Source organism: Lactuca virosa, chromosome 9 (assembly GCF_052849685.1).
Source record: "Lactuca virosa cultivar CGN04683 chromosome 9, Lactuca_virosa_CGN04683_v6, whole genome shotgun sequence".
NCBI lineage: Eukaryota > Viridiplantae > Streptophyta > Magnoliopsida > Asterales > Asteraceae > Lactuca > Lactuca virosa.
In genome coordinates this window covers 57,969,930-57,985,228 of record NC_136434.1, presented here as the reverse complement: position 1 = coordinate 57,985,228, position 15,299 = coordinate 57,969,930, and the positions used below count along the sequence as shown (strand labels likewise).

The following is a 15,299-nucleotide window of genomic DNA, read 5'->3' as shown; positions in this document are numbered from 1 at the left end:
TCACCAAAAACTACTACTACACCAATCACCATTGCACCCTGCCCTCCACCTGTCTCAACTCAACCTCAAACCACTATCCCCATTTCAATCCCACTCTTCACAGATTCAACCATCCCACCCACTACCTCAGCCGAACCTTTAAGTTTAGTCAACGTATCTGATACGGGGGCTAAAACTTCAAGCTTTTCAACCCATGTTTCACCTCCCGGCCCATCTCCCCTATTCGCACTGATGATCCAGATATGATCTTTAGGGATGATGATGACGATGACCTTGGCGGATTCACCTACAGTCCATTCCAGATAAGGACCGAAAGTGAATATGAAGCCACAGCCATGAAAGGGCAGCTTCAGTCCCTTCTTGAAAAGATTGACCAGCTGCTTCTCGCTTCCAAGGCTTCTTCTTCTGAAGCTTACTCAAAAGCGGCGGTTGAATCTTTGTTTGAGCGCATCACGAAGGAACACGCAGAAAATGCTGCGAAGATGAATAAGGCAGTGTCTGATTCTGCCGAAGTCAGCAAGACTATGACCGAAAAAGTCAATAAACTAATCTCTAAAACCGTTGAATTCATGGAAGATTGCAAGTCCACCTACAACACCAACATTGGTTCAGCGAACGCAGCTCTCCAGAACTTGGGTTCTATGTTCAAGTCAGAGAAAGCTAACTTGCTAGATCTTCGCAAGGGTCTTCAAAAGGACCATCAAGCATTTCAAACATCCATCTCTTCGCAGATTACAAAACTGAAAGATGATTTGGCGATGGAAAGCAAGATTATGGATGCTCTCGCCATCAAGACAGAAAAGGTGAAAGTGTTGGATCTCAAGCTTCAATATGCTGAGAAACAGGTCAATTATCTATTGTCTGAGAGGGCAGTGATGCGAAGCTATATTTCAGATGTTACAAGATTACTCTCAAATATCCTTGAGACGAGGGACTCCATAATTTCTATCACTGTTCGGAAGCACTTAGCTGAAAAGTTAAGTCCTGTTTTCGCAATGTTGCACCGACTGGAGGGTGTTTCGAATCAGGAGTTTGTTCCGAAACAAGGGGGAGAAGGTGGATTAGGAATCACGAAGAACGAACCTCCCAAATCCTATTGTCAAGAAAGAACCTAAGGGGAAGGAAAAAATGTTCAGTGACGACCCCATTATTGACAATGACGAAGACAAAGAGCCTGATGAAGCTGAGCTTAAAAGGTGGAAGGCTCGTGAAGTAGAATTAAACGAACATCAACGTATCGTCAAGGAGGCTGAAGAGAAAGAAAGGGCAGAAAAAGAAGCTCAGGCCACACTCAAAAGCATAATTCTTCTATTTCCAAAGTGGTCCCTGAAGCGAATCCAACATGAAGCTGTGGAGTTGTCAAGCCAGTATTGGTTGGATCCGGTTGCATCCTTTGATCTCCAAAATTCTTAGGATTCACAATTAGATCTTCCCATTACTCCTAAGGCTTGCAGGTTTCGTGCTTTCGTGAAGGTTGTGAATGCTCCTTTCATAGACAGTGGAGTTGATCGCTCGTTGTTCTCTTTCTACTTAAAGCACATGAAGCCTCAATACTAAACTTAGAGTGCGAACAAGATTGTTGCAGTGAAAGTCACTGGGCCAATCGATACTGAAAGCTTCCCCATCGCGAACTTCAAGGTAGCGAGAGGTTCTACTTGTCAAGCCTACGAATTCACTCTCGCAGACTTGCCTTGTCTGAATCCCCATGAATAGATGGTGCTATATAATATGTTGCTGAGAGAGAAAGAGAAGTACGAACCTGTTATATCCCATCTCCAACTTATGATCAAGTCATATATTCATGAGGTTGGTATGATGGATGTGGATATCGCTACAGTTCTGAGGAGGAAGCCTAATGTCGTTCTGAAGGAAGCTCCGAAAGACTACGATAAACTCAAGTCGGGCAAGATATACAAGGAAGGATGGTTCGTAGTGTACTAGTCTAGAGAACGACCTGGAGCAGACTTTCGCAAGTCTTACTTCTATCTCGAAGACAAACATCTATACACTACTTCTTGTCTGGAGTTTATTTTGGAGTCGTTTATCAAGTTCAAGGGAAACCACAAGGACGGTGTCAAATGCTTCTGAGACATGATTTTGTTGTATATCCAGGTCCGCAAGCTGTTGTTGTGCTTCATTCCCAAAATCTATGCAGTGCAGAAGCGAATCACTGGCTGATGGACTACTGCCTCAATTGACGCAAATGGGAGATTGTTGAGTATTAGATGTTGCGTCATTGGGCCTTTTTGTTTAGTCTGTTTTGTATTAACGAGTTGGGCCTGTCCACTCATATTTATTTCTAGGGTTAGAGTATTTAAGGTGCATGCATGCATCGTATTTTTGTTAACTCTGATATTCACTCTTGTAACTCTAATCACGCCTCTACAATATCAATTCTTCATCGAGTTCTTCTGAGGCGTGGCGTTTAATCATTCAGCATCAGTTTGATTATCATTGTGTTAATATTCTACCTGTTTGAATCTAATCGATCAACAAGGATTATCATCCTAACATTCACATATATTTTCTGGATTTTGTAAGATGATAAGAACAATGGTAGTCACCTTGTGTATTAATTGTAAGGGAAATACAATGAAAATTGCTCATTTAATCAAAATTTTAAATTTAGAGCAAAAGGAGCGAATGTAAATAAGGATTACTTGTTTTATAGTAGATTTCAAAATAAAAATAAGAAGTATATGATAAATGGCGTATTTGAATATATCAAAGTTGACTAAATCAAAATTATACCTCACGACTATACATGTATTAATCGCTCAAAACGAAAGGGTAGACTTCTAGTCTGTATGTGTACAAACATGATACCAAGTAAAGCAAAATAGACAGAAACAAAGTTAGACAATGTATTATGTTATTATTTTGGGTGTGTGAGATCTAAAATTAGAAGGAGAGCGAGAAATCAAGTTCGGGGGAAAGAAAAGGAAGGTAGCAGCAATGATTGCTATTGTTAAAATTTTAAGAACAATACATATAGGTAGATAAAAAAAATAGGTTGAGAAATACTTCAAACTTCAATCCGTAATGTATTTTGACGATTAGATAGAAATGTGGAAGTTTTAAAGTGTTTGCTAATAATTCATGAGTGATCAATTAAGTTAAAATCCATTTGTGAAAAAAGAAGAAACACTACCACTAGTAATTGAAAATATGACAGGTTTGATTTTTTAGACTGGAATCCAAGTATGGTTAAAACGGATACGGTAATGGCTCAACATATTCAGATGAACAATTGTGTATTGTTGAAAGTGCGTCACTGTATGATGAAACAAAGAATCGAGTATTGAATTAATCAGAGTATGAATTCAAGTAAGAATGCGAGATTTAGACACAAGATGTAAATATGATCTTGTTTCAGCTCTATTACGCTCTCAAGTTTTACAGAGTACAAATGACAATTTTGTAAAGACTCGTTTCTAAGACTCTAGTAAACACTCCTATTTATAGGAGAGGAAAGCGTACAAAATATATACTAAGGACTAAGCGTTAAGCTTCGAATATAATGCCCTAGTAAAATATATTACAAAATGTTCGAAGACACCAAAACATACTTCGACTAATTACAACATTTAGACCCTTACAATCTCCCCCTTTGTAATCACAGTCGAAGTCTTCAGTTTGTAAGAAGTGTGATGGAGTACAGCAACACCCTTCGAACCTCTGTATACCATGAGATAATTTTCTTCAACTCTTTCTTGTCCCCTTCATTGTTTTTCTTGCAGTGATTCATACGAACAACTAACTTCGTATATTGAGACGTTGAATACCTTTCCACTTCACTTGCCTGGAATAAAAACCTTTTCGCTTTTCCAGCTTTGTCTTTTCCTGCGAAGACTAATCCAAAAGGTTTTAGGCAAATTTCACCATCAGCATATTTCTTTAATTCTGCCTGAGTCTTCGAAGGAGCCATTGGGGCTTTTATTTCCATTCCCTTGGCAGTAGCCAACTCCATATCAGTAAGTGTCAAGCACTCATAGTAGTTTTCAATAAAAATCTTGATGTGAGCAACTCCAAGCTTGAATTCATTCGGTTCTGTGTTTTGAAGATCACATCCTTTTTCATGCTGATCACTTTCTTTATTTTGACCAGTGACCATACTTCCTCAGGGGCTTTTCCAAGTACAGCATGAAAACGAATTTTCATGTGTGTGCCTTCATCTTTTTCTTTGAAATTCCCTTCAGCTTTGAACTGTGGCATGATAAACATCATTTCGTTTATCGGGAAATCCTGCAGGCTTGCGTCAGTATTCGTGACCAAATAGCTCTGCTTTGGTTTCTTTTCGAAAGTATACATGTGATTGAAAGCAACCTTGGCCTCGATTGTCTCGTAATTATAATGTTTAGCTGGATCACCTTTATCCATCCCCTTCGGATCACTTACACGCTGAGTCATAATGCTTTGGATGATCCTCAGTTTTTCCAGTTCAGCCTCTGCTTCAGCCTTCTTTTCATCTTTTGATTTTTCAACAAAAATCGATTTCCCTTTATCTTTTGAAGCAGGATTTTCAATTGCCTCTTTTGGCTTCGAACCACTCCCACCAGTTTCTAAAGGTTTACCAATTACAATTCCTTTCGAAATTGGTCTTGCAGTTGGCATTGTTGTTACGACAGTTGAAGTTACTTGTTCAGCAGAAGCAATCACCGGTTTTGTTGTAGGGATTTTCGAAGAAAATACCGTTCCCACCACTTTCGTATCTTCTTCACTTGACTTCCTTTCTCCCCCTTGCACCCCTGTGAAAACAGGAGGGGCAGTTGTTGTGGGAAGAAGACTTGATATGCGAAAGAGCGGTGCAAATTGCTTGTTAAGAATGGCTTCGAATTGTATACACTTCTGTGATAGAAATTCAGGAGTAATTAATGAAGAAGAAACCAGCCGAACAGAAATCTCTTTCAACTCCTTGAGCATCTTAATCACCTCCTCAAAGCCTGCACTTTCGGATGTTGAAAATTGAGTTATTTGAGGACTCAAACCTTCATACAACTTAACAAAGCGAGTGACTGCATCACAAATGATATCAACTTTCTTATGTAAAGAGGCATAATCTTTTTGAAAATTGCCAATTTCTTTCTGCATGTCTTCGCGGAGTTCACGAATTTGCATGTTGACATCTTCGCGTACCTTCTTAACTTCTTGAACAAAAAGAACATGTCGTTCTTTTGTTATGCTTTTTAGATTCTTGACCTCACCCATAAAATCAGATCGTTGAGATTTAACACGAAGTTCGTTATTCTGATCAGTGTAGTCAACCTTCTCCAAAATTCGAGATTCTGAATCATTAATCATTCCAGAGAATTTGCTAATAACTCTGGCTTCAAGCATTTTCAACAACGAATCAACCTCCAAACTCGAAACTGATGAACCACCCCCTATATCCGCTTGAGATTGAATTATTGAATTCAATTTCTGATTCAGAATTTTGAACTGCTTCATGGTCATTAGCATATGATCAGGAAACTCCTCTTCCTCTTCATGAAATTCTAAGTCTTCAAACGTTCCACCAAATCCCTCATTATCTGTCTCTGTCTCCATTTCAATGGTTTCTTGAATAGGTGAAGTTGTTTTGGGTGGATCAGTAGATTGAGAAGAGAAAATTGAAGTGAATGGTTGATTGATAATATGTTCGAAGGTAGGTGAGTCTGTGGATGATGTAATGGGAATAGCAGATGGTGAGACAGAAACAATAGTTTCGAAAGCAGTAGAAATAATAGGACCTTGATCTCCATGATTCGAACCTCCTTCACCCATATCGACATTTGCATTCGTATCAGATACGTGTGCAGCGATGCCTGAAGTTCGAACCTCCTCAGAAACTGATTTGGCAATCGAAACTTCGGGTGGTATGGCAACTGTCTTCTCAGGAGTTGAACCTTCTGTGAGATGAGTAAACTCTGGAGTCTCTGGAATTCGTTCATCTTCTTCTGTAGACTCAGTAGAAAGAACAAGTTTTCGAGTCTTCTTCTTCTTCTTTTGTGACAAGTGTTTTGCCATATCCCCAGCCCTTCGTTTCTTTGACACCGGAGAAACAGGTGCTGGTACTTCGCGAATTAACACTCCTTGATGAGTGATTTGAGGTTTTCGAACCATTTTCTGTGAAGGAGACTTGCTTTTGTGAGTGGACTTCATTTTAATTCTTCGAAACATTCCTGTTTTCGAAGGAATGATGACATTCTCTTGTGTTTTTTCAACAATGGGCTCAATCACTTGGGTCTCAGCAACAGATACTCCAATAGTTTCAGGCTTTTTCTTTGGAGACTTCGAGGATTTCGAATCCTTGGTTTTCTTTTCTGATGAAGCAGGAGCAACCTTCTTTGACTTTTTGGACTTCTTTTCTTCCCTTGGAAATAGAATCCCAGTCTGAACAGAATAATCGATTGTTTGCAAATAGGCCACCAAAACGGAATTCGTAGGATCAACCCGTTTGAGCATCGCATCTGGAATTCGAGCCACAGTTGGGAAATCATCAGCATTATCTACAACTTCCTTCGGATAATGGTATGATTGAAAAGTAACTCTTTCTTCGTCATTTGGTACCAAAATCCCTTCCTTATTGTAAAAATATTGCAAAATAAGACTCCAGTATCGTGCACACGAAATGTCATGAACAGCATTCGTATGTTCTACACCCTTTTGGAATTCCTTCCATAATTGTGTCGAATAATCCGCGTGAAGATCATAGTATATGCCGGCAACCATTGCATACACCTCCATCCTTCCTTTGTCTAACCCAACTGTTCTTCTGGTTAAACAGCGTAGAAAAATTCCAAACAAGAAATTCCATAGTCTAGGAAGACCAGATTTCTTAAAGTCACTAATCTTTGACAATGGGGGCTGATATCGCATCTCATTAAACATGTGGACTATTTGAGGGAATGTGAAATCAACATAAGGAGGCGAATTCGGAATAGCAAGAATCTGGCAGAAGAGTTTCTTGGATAGCCTAACCTTTTTGTCGTTCACAAGATGGAAAGTGATCTTATCAGATGCTTTGTTCTATGTTGCAGTGGATCCTGCTTGAGAAAGCCAGGATAATGGAACAGAAAAGGAATTGAACATCGTCATGGATAAAACAGAGTGCTTCAAAGCCACGATGAGCATCTTTAATTCCTCTGGGTATTGAGAAACTTCACCATCCACATAGTAGTTTGTGGATTGAATCTTCATTACTGGTGCAGACGAAATATCTTCAGTGGAAGGATCGACATGAGCAGAAGTCGCCATTGTTAGGGTTTGAAGATGATGATGAACAGAGAATTTGGGAATTTTTCGTTTTGATCGCGTAAACGACTAATGAACTCTTGAACCCCCTTTTTATATGTAACGCTGAATTTTGAATTTGAAGCGGGATGTATAATTAATGACATCCGACTTGGCACCTTGAAAATCGGACCATTACTGCGGAAAGGTAGCCATGCGTCAAAAAGTAGCTGTCACATCACCTTGAAAACCGGACAGAATACCATACGTCATTTATACATAGCCTGTCATTATCTCCCCAAGAGAATTGTAACCGTCAGAACCCTTCGAATGGAAGCAAGGCTCTTTCACTTTTAGGATAAAAAGCGAAGTCATATGCCAGATGTTCGAAATCATCAGCCTGAGTTGGTATTACTCAGAACCTCAAGGATTTCGTGTGTGCAGTGTTCCAAAGAAAGTTAGACAAGAAACAATGAAATAAAAAATTTTGGGATTTTGTGATGTCAAAAAAAAATTTAATTTGACACGAAGGCAGTTAAACCCCGGGCAAAGGTTGCTTCGTTAATCATCAAGAGAGATGATCAACAGCTTGTGTATGTTCCCGTGAATTACAATCGAATACTTTTTGAAAAGTATCAAAAGGCTTCTTTTGAGAATGCTTCGTGGGTAGGTTCAAAATTTCGTTACATGTCATCCTAAACATAAGGTGATAAATTGTAACAGAAATTACTTGTTTGACCAGTGTAGTCAGTGACAAGTTGGCTTTGATAAATTTTAACATGACAAGGACATTCGAATGAAACTCACACGGAAATCATATTCAAGAAAAAATTTTGTGTTCTGGATCTTGTTGGGTAACAAACATCTTGGGTTTCGAATGTTTGATCAAGACCACTCAATCGAAATGAATATGATTTGGAGTTTCGAATTTTGGTACAGAAACAAAAAATTACGTGAAAATCTGGAACAATGTTCCCCGTCAATTCCTTAAAAGTGTAGTGTATATTGGGTTTCACTTTCATCACGGTCTCATGATGTCAGATCATAAACACAGAGTTTTGATATGTCTAAGTCTCGATGGGTTTGATCAGAGACCTCTCGGACATATGTCTTCGTGTGTGATCGTGTAAGAACGTTATGGATGAAAAAGATTGGTATAAGACACGAAAAGTACCTCTGTTATGTTTTTGGACCAAACAGGAAACTCTTAACTCATTTTGAGAAGAGTCAGGTAGCTCAGAGACTAATGTGAATATAAGCCTGATTGGGAAGAAATTTTCGTATGAAAAATTTCATTAAGGCTTTCGTACACATACATTGAGTCATGGAGGCTTTGGTCAACATGCAGCAACATGCTTCTAGGGACAACCTAACTAGTTCAAATGATGAAAAATTTATCGATTCATACGAAAAAAATGTACCTGACCCTAATACTGCTTGCATAGTCCCCTCTGAATCGTCATGATAATCTGCAACAAAACACTAAAAAGAAGTAAGAATCAAAATATTTTTGTTGTTTTGAATTTTTCGAAAATAAAGACAGATCAAACGAAAATCTTTTTGAATTTTAAAATTTTCGAAAATTAAATGACAAAAGAAAAACAAATCTTTTTGGATTTTTGATTTTTTGAAAATTAAATGATAAAACAAAAGAAAATGTTTTTGGATTTTTGATTTTTTTCGAAAATTTAAGTACAAAACAAAAGAAAATCTTTTTGGATTTTTGATTTTTCTAAAATTTAAGGACAAAACAAAAGAAAATCTTTTTGGATTTTTGAATTTTTCAAAATTTGAAAAAGATACTGTACTTGTTGCAAACAGACGAAATTTTATCATTCCTTTATGAGTGACAAATGTACGAATTCGAAGGGTTCGAAGCGTTGACTATGGACAATAACCACTAACTCAACCCTTAAAACAATTGACAAATGTGCGAATTCGAAGGGGTCGAAGCGTTGACCATGAACAGTAACCACTAACTCAACACTTAAAATAAGTGACAAATGTGCGAATTCGAAGCGGTCGAAGCGTTGACCATGAACAGTAACCGCTGAATGCTAAATGACTTTGCTTTATCTTTTATTCAGCGCCTCTGATTCATTCTTTGTCACCTGTAACATCCGGATTCCCAGGTATATTATATTATTCATTTATTTTGAGTTTGGGGAGGAACTCGGCGAGTTGGTGCTTAGACTCGCCGAGTAGGATCGCGAGTTCTTCTCCGGATTAGTGACCGGACTCGACGAGTCGACTCGTGGACTCGGCGAGTCCACGCTGTCAAGTGAAACCCTAATTTCTCGGGTTTGGGACCTATTTAAAGGCTCTTATAGCCTTCAGTTGCGGCTACCAGACCCTAGAGAGAAACCCTAAGAGAGCTAGAGCGTTTGTGAGGAAGGAGAGGCCATTTTTTATCCTTGTGTGGTATTCTTGCAAGAAGAAGGTGACCAAGGCAAGAGGGGGCTGAAGAGGGTGCCATCCTGTAGATTTCGGAGCCCAGGGACTTCATATTTGAGGTATAGATTCGATCCTTCTTCAGTTTTGGTGTTAACCTTTGGAGTTAGGGTTTTCTAGACCCTTTAGAGGCTTGATTAATGAGCATTTGGTCCCTTCTCGTGTTAAGGCTTTGGATCTGGATCCAAAGAGGTCCAGAGACCTTAACCCTTTGATCTTTATGATTGATATTGGGAGACATGAGCTTAGGATGTCATATTTGAGGTTATTTCTTCAAATAGAGTCTTTGGGCCTTTGCATGAGCACCAAGTTCTGAACTTTACGTGATTATCGTGCTTGGGAAGGTCAGATCTATGGATTATAGGAACAGATCTGACCTCAGGAGGTCATTTGAGTTTGAGCATGGCATGAACTCGCCGAGTCCGAGAACAGACTCGGCGAGTAGGATTAGGTTTCCCCGTGGATCACACAGTTGGTGACTCACTGAGTTGGGGAAATGACTCGGTGAGTCAGAAGGGATTTAAAGGACCCGAGTTTACGACTGAACTCGCCGAGTCACATTTGTGCACTCGGCGAGTCTGGTCAAGGTTTGACCGTTGACTTTTGTTGACTTTTAGGGTTTGGTCAACAATTGGACTTGTGGACTGTTTGAAGGGTAAAATGGTCTTTTAGCCTTCTTAGAGGACATGTGAGAATCTAGTCTAGTCTGTAGAGCCGTTATTGATTGAGATGATTGTTTATGTGTTTAGGCAGAGGCTAGATCAGTGTATACGCGAGCGAGATATTACCCGAGACATCCGAGGTGAGTCTTCTCACTATACTTTACCATGAGTGGAATTTAGAGATATATGACAGAGTTGTTATGTGCTATTTATGTTATGTGTTGCACTGCATTATTTCTATGTGATTTATGTTGTGTGTATATCAGAGTTAAAACCGGAAGGTTCACAGAGTTAGGACCAGAGGGTCCACAGTGTTATGTGTGGTATTTTGGGGAACTCTCTAAGCTTTGTGCTTACAGTGTTTTGTGTTATGTGTTTCAGGTACTAGTGAAGATCGTGGGAAGGTGCCGCCATGATCAGTACACACACACGCGGAGTTTTATACATGTTATGATCTTGGGATTTTGACTTATGTTTGGATATATGAAACAATGAGTTTTATAATATTATGAAATAAAGTGTTTTTAAAATGTGAAAATTTGTTTGAAATTTACGGTGTTACAAGTTGGTATCAGAGCCTTGGTTTGAGGGATTCGGGTACACATTCGGGCGTATCTGGACTCAAACTGAGGATTTGAGAGATATTTTTCAAAAAGTGAAACAAAGTTTTCTAAAAGAGTAAAAGATTTTGAAAAGAGCAGAACGGAGCCGTGTGTACGATCAGCCAGCGCCCGAACGGTGATTTCCCAAAATACCCTTACGTTATATGTTTATGAGATGATATGATATGTTTTGCATGCTAGAGCAGGCTAGGTATTCCTATTAGGACTAGAGTGGCCTGATTTGTGATGCCTTAGCCTAGGGGTTGCTGCTAGGAGATGCTTGAGAGTGAGTAGATAGTAGTGAGGGGTTTATGAGAGATCTGCTGGAGAGTAGACTATGCATAGTGAGGGTAGAGTACTTGGAATTTGGGATCCTAGGAGAAGGACTTGGGGTGTATACTGATGCGGTGTGGACAGTGGTATTGGGCCCGTACTACTGACGATACCAGAGCGGTGCACAGTTCAAGTAAGAATCCTTGGGGCACCAGAGATCGAGTAGGGTAGAGTTATCGAGTGCGAGTATACTCGAGCGAGTCCCTGATATTTCTTATGTTGTATTTCAGAGACATCATGGTTGGGACGCGCCTTACACCAGAGAGCAGCAGTGCTAGCGATGAGGAGATCCGTAGGATGATCCATGAGGAGGTGGCTGCTGCCATCAGAGCAGAGATACCAGAGATATTTGGATCTATCAAGACCACTCTGATTGAGACTTTTGACGAGCGATACGCTGCTCTTACTGATGCTGCTGTTGTTGCTGCCACCGCAGCCGTCACTGCTGCCAGGCCGCAGGGGGTGACTCGTTGCTGTACCGGGAGTTCAGCAACACGAAGCCACCAGAGTTCGATGGGACGCAGGATCCTATTGCAGCGATGAGGTGGATTTCGGATATCGAGGGGTGTTTCTACACATGTTCGTATCCAGAGCATTTGAGGGTCAGGTTCGCGCTGAACCAGCTTCGCTTGGGAGCGAAGGACTGGTGGAAGTTCGTGACAGCGCACTTTTCGTCTGCTGAGCTTGCTGCGGTGACCTGGGAGAGGTTCACCGCTATGTTCCGTGATGAGTACGTTCCCCCGGTGGAGAGGGAGCATTTGGCACATGAGTTTCTGACCCTCAAGCAGGGTACCGAGTCTGTTACAGTGATCACCAGGATGTTCCACGAGAGGGCGATGTTCTGCCCGGAGCACGTGTCTTCCGAGCAGGCACGTATGAGTCGATATCTGAGTATTTTGAGGAGGGATATACGGGAGTTCGTGGCAAACTCCTCGTACCGGAAATTTGCCGAGCTTCAGGCAAATGCTCGGAAGAGGGAGATAGAGCTGGAGACTCAGGCCAGGGAGGAGGCGGAGTCTCAAGGGAGGGATCGGCGACCGGCACAGTCCCAGCCGGCAGCGAACCGGTCCAAGCCCGCCGATTCCAGATCAGGGAGCCAGAAGGGCCGCACTTGTGGCAAGTGAGGCAAGGGTCACGATGGGGTTTGCAGAGCAGGGACTTGCTACAAGTGTGGCAAGGAGGGGCATATGGCCAAGGATTGCCCCAAGGGGTTCGCAGTCTGTTTCCACTGCAACCAGACCGGAGACCGGAAGGCAGAGTGTCCGCAGCTGCGGGGGTCAGCGTAGGGAGCATCTCAGGGATCTACCCTTGCTACTGTCAGAGCTACAGAGAGCCGGCCAGTGAAGACCGAGGCACCGAAGGCACGAGGGAGAGCCTTCCAGTTGACCACGGAGGAGGTCCGCGCAGCACCCGACGTTGTGGCTGGTATGTATTCTTTCATGTATTTATTTTAATGTTTGAGATATTGTGCTTATATTATGATATGCGTAGGTACTTTTCTTGTGAGTTTTGTACCTGCCTTGGTGTTATTTGACTCGGGTGCGAGTCGGTCTTTCGTATCTTCAGCTTTTAGTCAGCACATCAGTATTAGTAGAGAGGCGTTGAGTCGACCTCTGAGAGTTTCCATAGCTCACGAGAGAGCAGTGTATGCCACCGAGGTGATTCGAGGATGTGTACTCGAGATCTTCGGTGTAGCGTTTCCTATTGATTTGGTCCCGATTGCGATGGGGGACGTCTGTGTTATCGTGGGCATGGACTGGTTGAGCAGATTTGGAGCAGTTATCGACTGCGAGCGACAATTGGTGACCATACGAGACCCTAGTGGGGGAGTTCTTACGGTGTATGGCGAGGGTACCCGTTCTGGTTCAGCGTTTTGTTCGGCTGCTAGAGCGAGGCAGAGTCTACAGCAGGGCTGTAGTGGGTTTGTGACTTACATGATGGATACCAGAGTTGATTCAGAGAGACCGAGATCAGTCGATGAGGTACCGATAGTGCGAGAGTTCCCGGATGTTTTCCCCGAGGAGTTACCGGGTGTGCCTCCCGAGAGGCAAGTATAGTTCCGCATTGATTTGATTCTGGGGGCAGCACCTATAGCCAAGGCGCCCTATCACCTTGCGCCTCCAAAGATGCAGGAGTTATCCTCGCAGCTTCAGGAGCTGCTGGGGAAAGGGTTTATTCAGCCGAGCAGCTCGCCGTGGGGAGCTCCGATCCTTTTTGTCAAGAAAAAGGATGGTTCACACCGGATGTGCATTGACTACCGGGAGTTGAACAAGTTGACGGTCAAGAACCGTTACCCCTTACCAAGGATCGACGATTTGTTTGATCAGTTACAGGGAGCGTCTTGGTTCTCCAAGATCGATATGAGGTCTGGATATCATCAGATGAGAGTGCGCGATGATGATATTCAGAAGACAGCATTCACGACTCGTTATGGGCATTACGAGTTCGTGGTGATGCCTTTCGGGCTCACCAATGCACCAGAAGCGTTCATGGACCTCATGAACAGAGTGTGCAGGCCGATGTTGGATCGTTCGGTGATCGTGTTCAGACATATTGGTGTACTCGAGATCCAGAGAGCAACATAAGGAGCATTTGAGAGAGATCCTCGGAGTTCTGAGATCGGAGAGGCTTTATGCCAAATTCTCCAAGTGTGATTTCTGGTTACGAGAGGTTCAGTTCCTAGGGCACCTCGTTAACCAGAATGGGATATTGGTCGACCCGGCCAAGATTGAGGCAGTGATGAGTTGGGAGGTGCCGAGATCCCCCACCGAGATCAGGAGTTTCCTAGGATTGGCCGGCTACTATAGGAGATTAATCAGGGATTTCTCCAAGATTGTCGTGCCTCTCACCAGGTTGACCCGGAAGGGTGTTGCTTTTACGTGGGGTCCGGAGCAGCAGATCTCGTTTGAGACGCTTCACCAGAGATTATGTGAAGCCCCGGTGTTAGCCCTTCCGGAGGGGATGGAGGATTTTGTGGTGTATTGTGACGCGTCGATATCAGGATTGGGTGCGGTGCTGATGCAGAGAGGGCATGTGATCGCATACGCATCGAGGCAGCTGAAGCCTCATGAGACGAGGTACCCCACCCATGATCTAGAGTTGGGGGCTGTGGTGTTCGCCCTCAAGATCTGGCGTCACTATTTTTATGGGGTCCGGTGTACTATATACACGGACCACAAGAGTTTGAAGTACTTGATGGATCAGCCCAACCTGAATATGTGCCAGAGAAGATGGTTGGATGTGGTAAAGGATTACGACTGCGAGATCCTGTACCACCCGGGCAAGGCTAATGTTGTAGCCGATGCCCTGAGTCGTAGGGCGGGGAGTTCCCCGATACGAGACATTTGCATGAGATTGACAGTGATGACTCTAGTGTTGGACACCATTCAAGAGGCCCAGGTTGAGGCCTTGAGACCAGAGAACCGCAAGAGAGAGCGGGTAGTCGGGCAGGTGACCGAGTTTGTTGCCGACAGCCGAGCGCTTTTGACCTTTCAAGGTCGGATTTGGGTGCCATTTGAGGGTGGGGCACGCACCATTCTGATGGAGGAGGCGCATAGGTCGCGGTTCTCGATCCATCCCGGGGCCACTAAGATGTACTTGGACCTGAAGAGAGAATATTGGTGGCCCTGTATGAAGAGGGATGTCGCATGGGTCGTAGAGAGGTGCTTAACCTGTCGCAGAGTCAAGGCTGAGCATCAGCGTCCGCATGGCAAGTTGCAGCCATTAGAGGTTCCCGAGTGGAAGTGGGAGCAGATTTGCATGGACTTTATCACCAAATTGCCGAGGACTGCGAGATGCGTCGATGCAATTTGGGTGATCGTCGATCGGTTGACAAAGAGCGCTCATTTCCTTGCTATCAGTGAGAGCTCTTCTGCTGAGAGGCTGGCGGAGTTGTACGTAAGGGAGGTGGTATCGCGGCATGGAGTTCCGGTCTCGATTGTTTTAGATCGAGATGTGCGTTTCACTTCCAGACTCTGGAAGAAATTCCATGAGGAGTTGGGTACGAGGCTACATTTTAGTACCGCATACCACCCACATA

General features: G+C 42.8%; 1 pseudogene; it reads left to right on the top strand.

Annotated features, from left to right (window-relative positions):
- Positions 1–1,128: 1,128 nt before the first annotated feature.
- The window catches only part of LOC145139262 (putative ubiquitin-conjugating enzyme E2 38), a 28,405-nt pseudogene continuing 14,234 nt past the window's right edge, over positions 1,129–15,299 (top strand).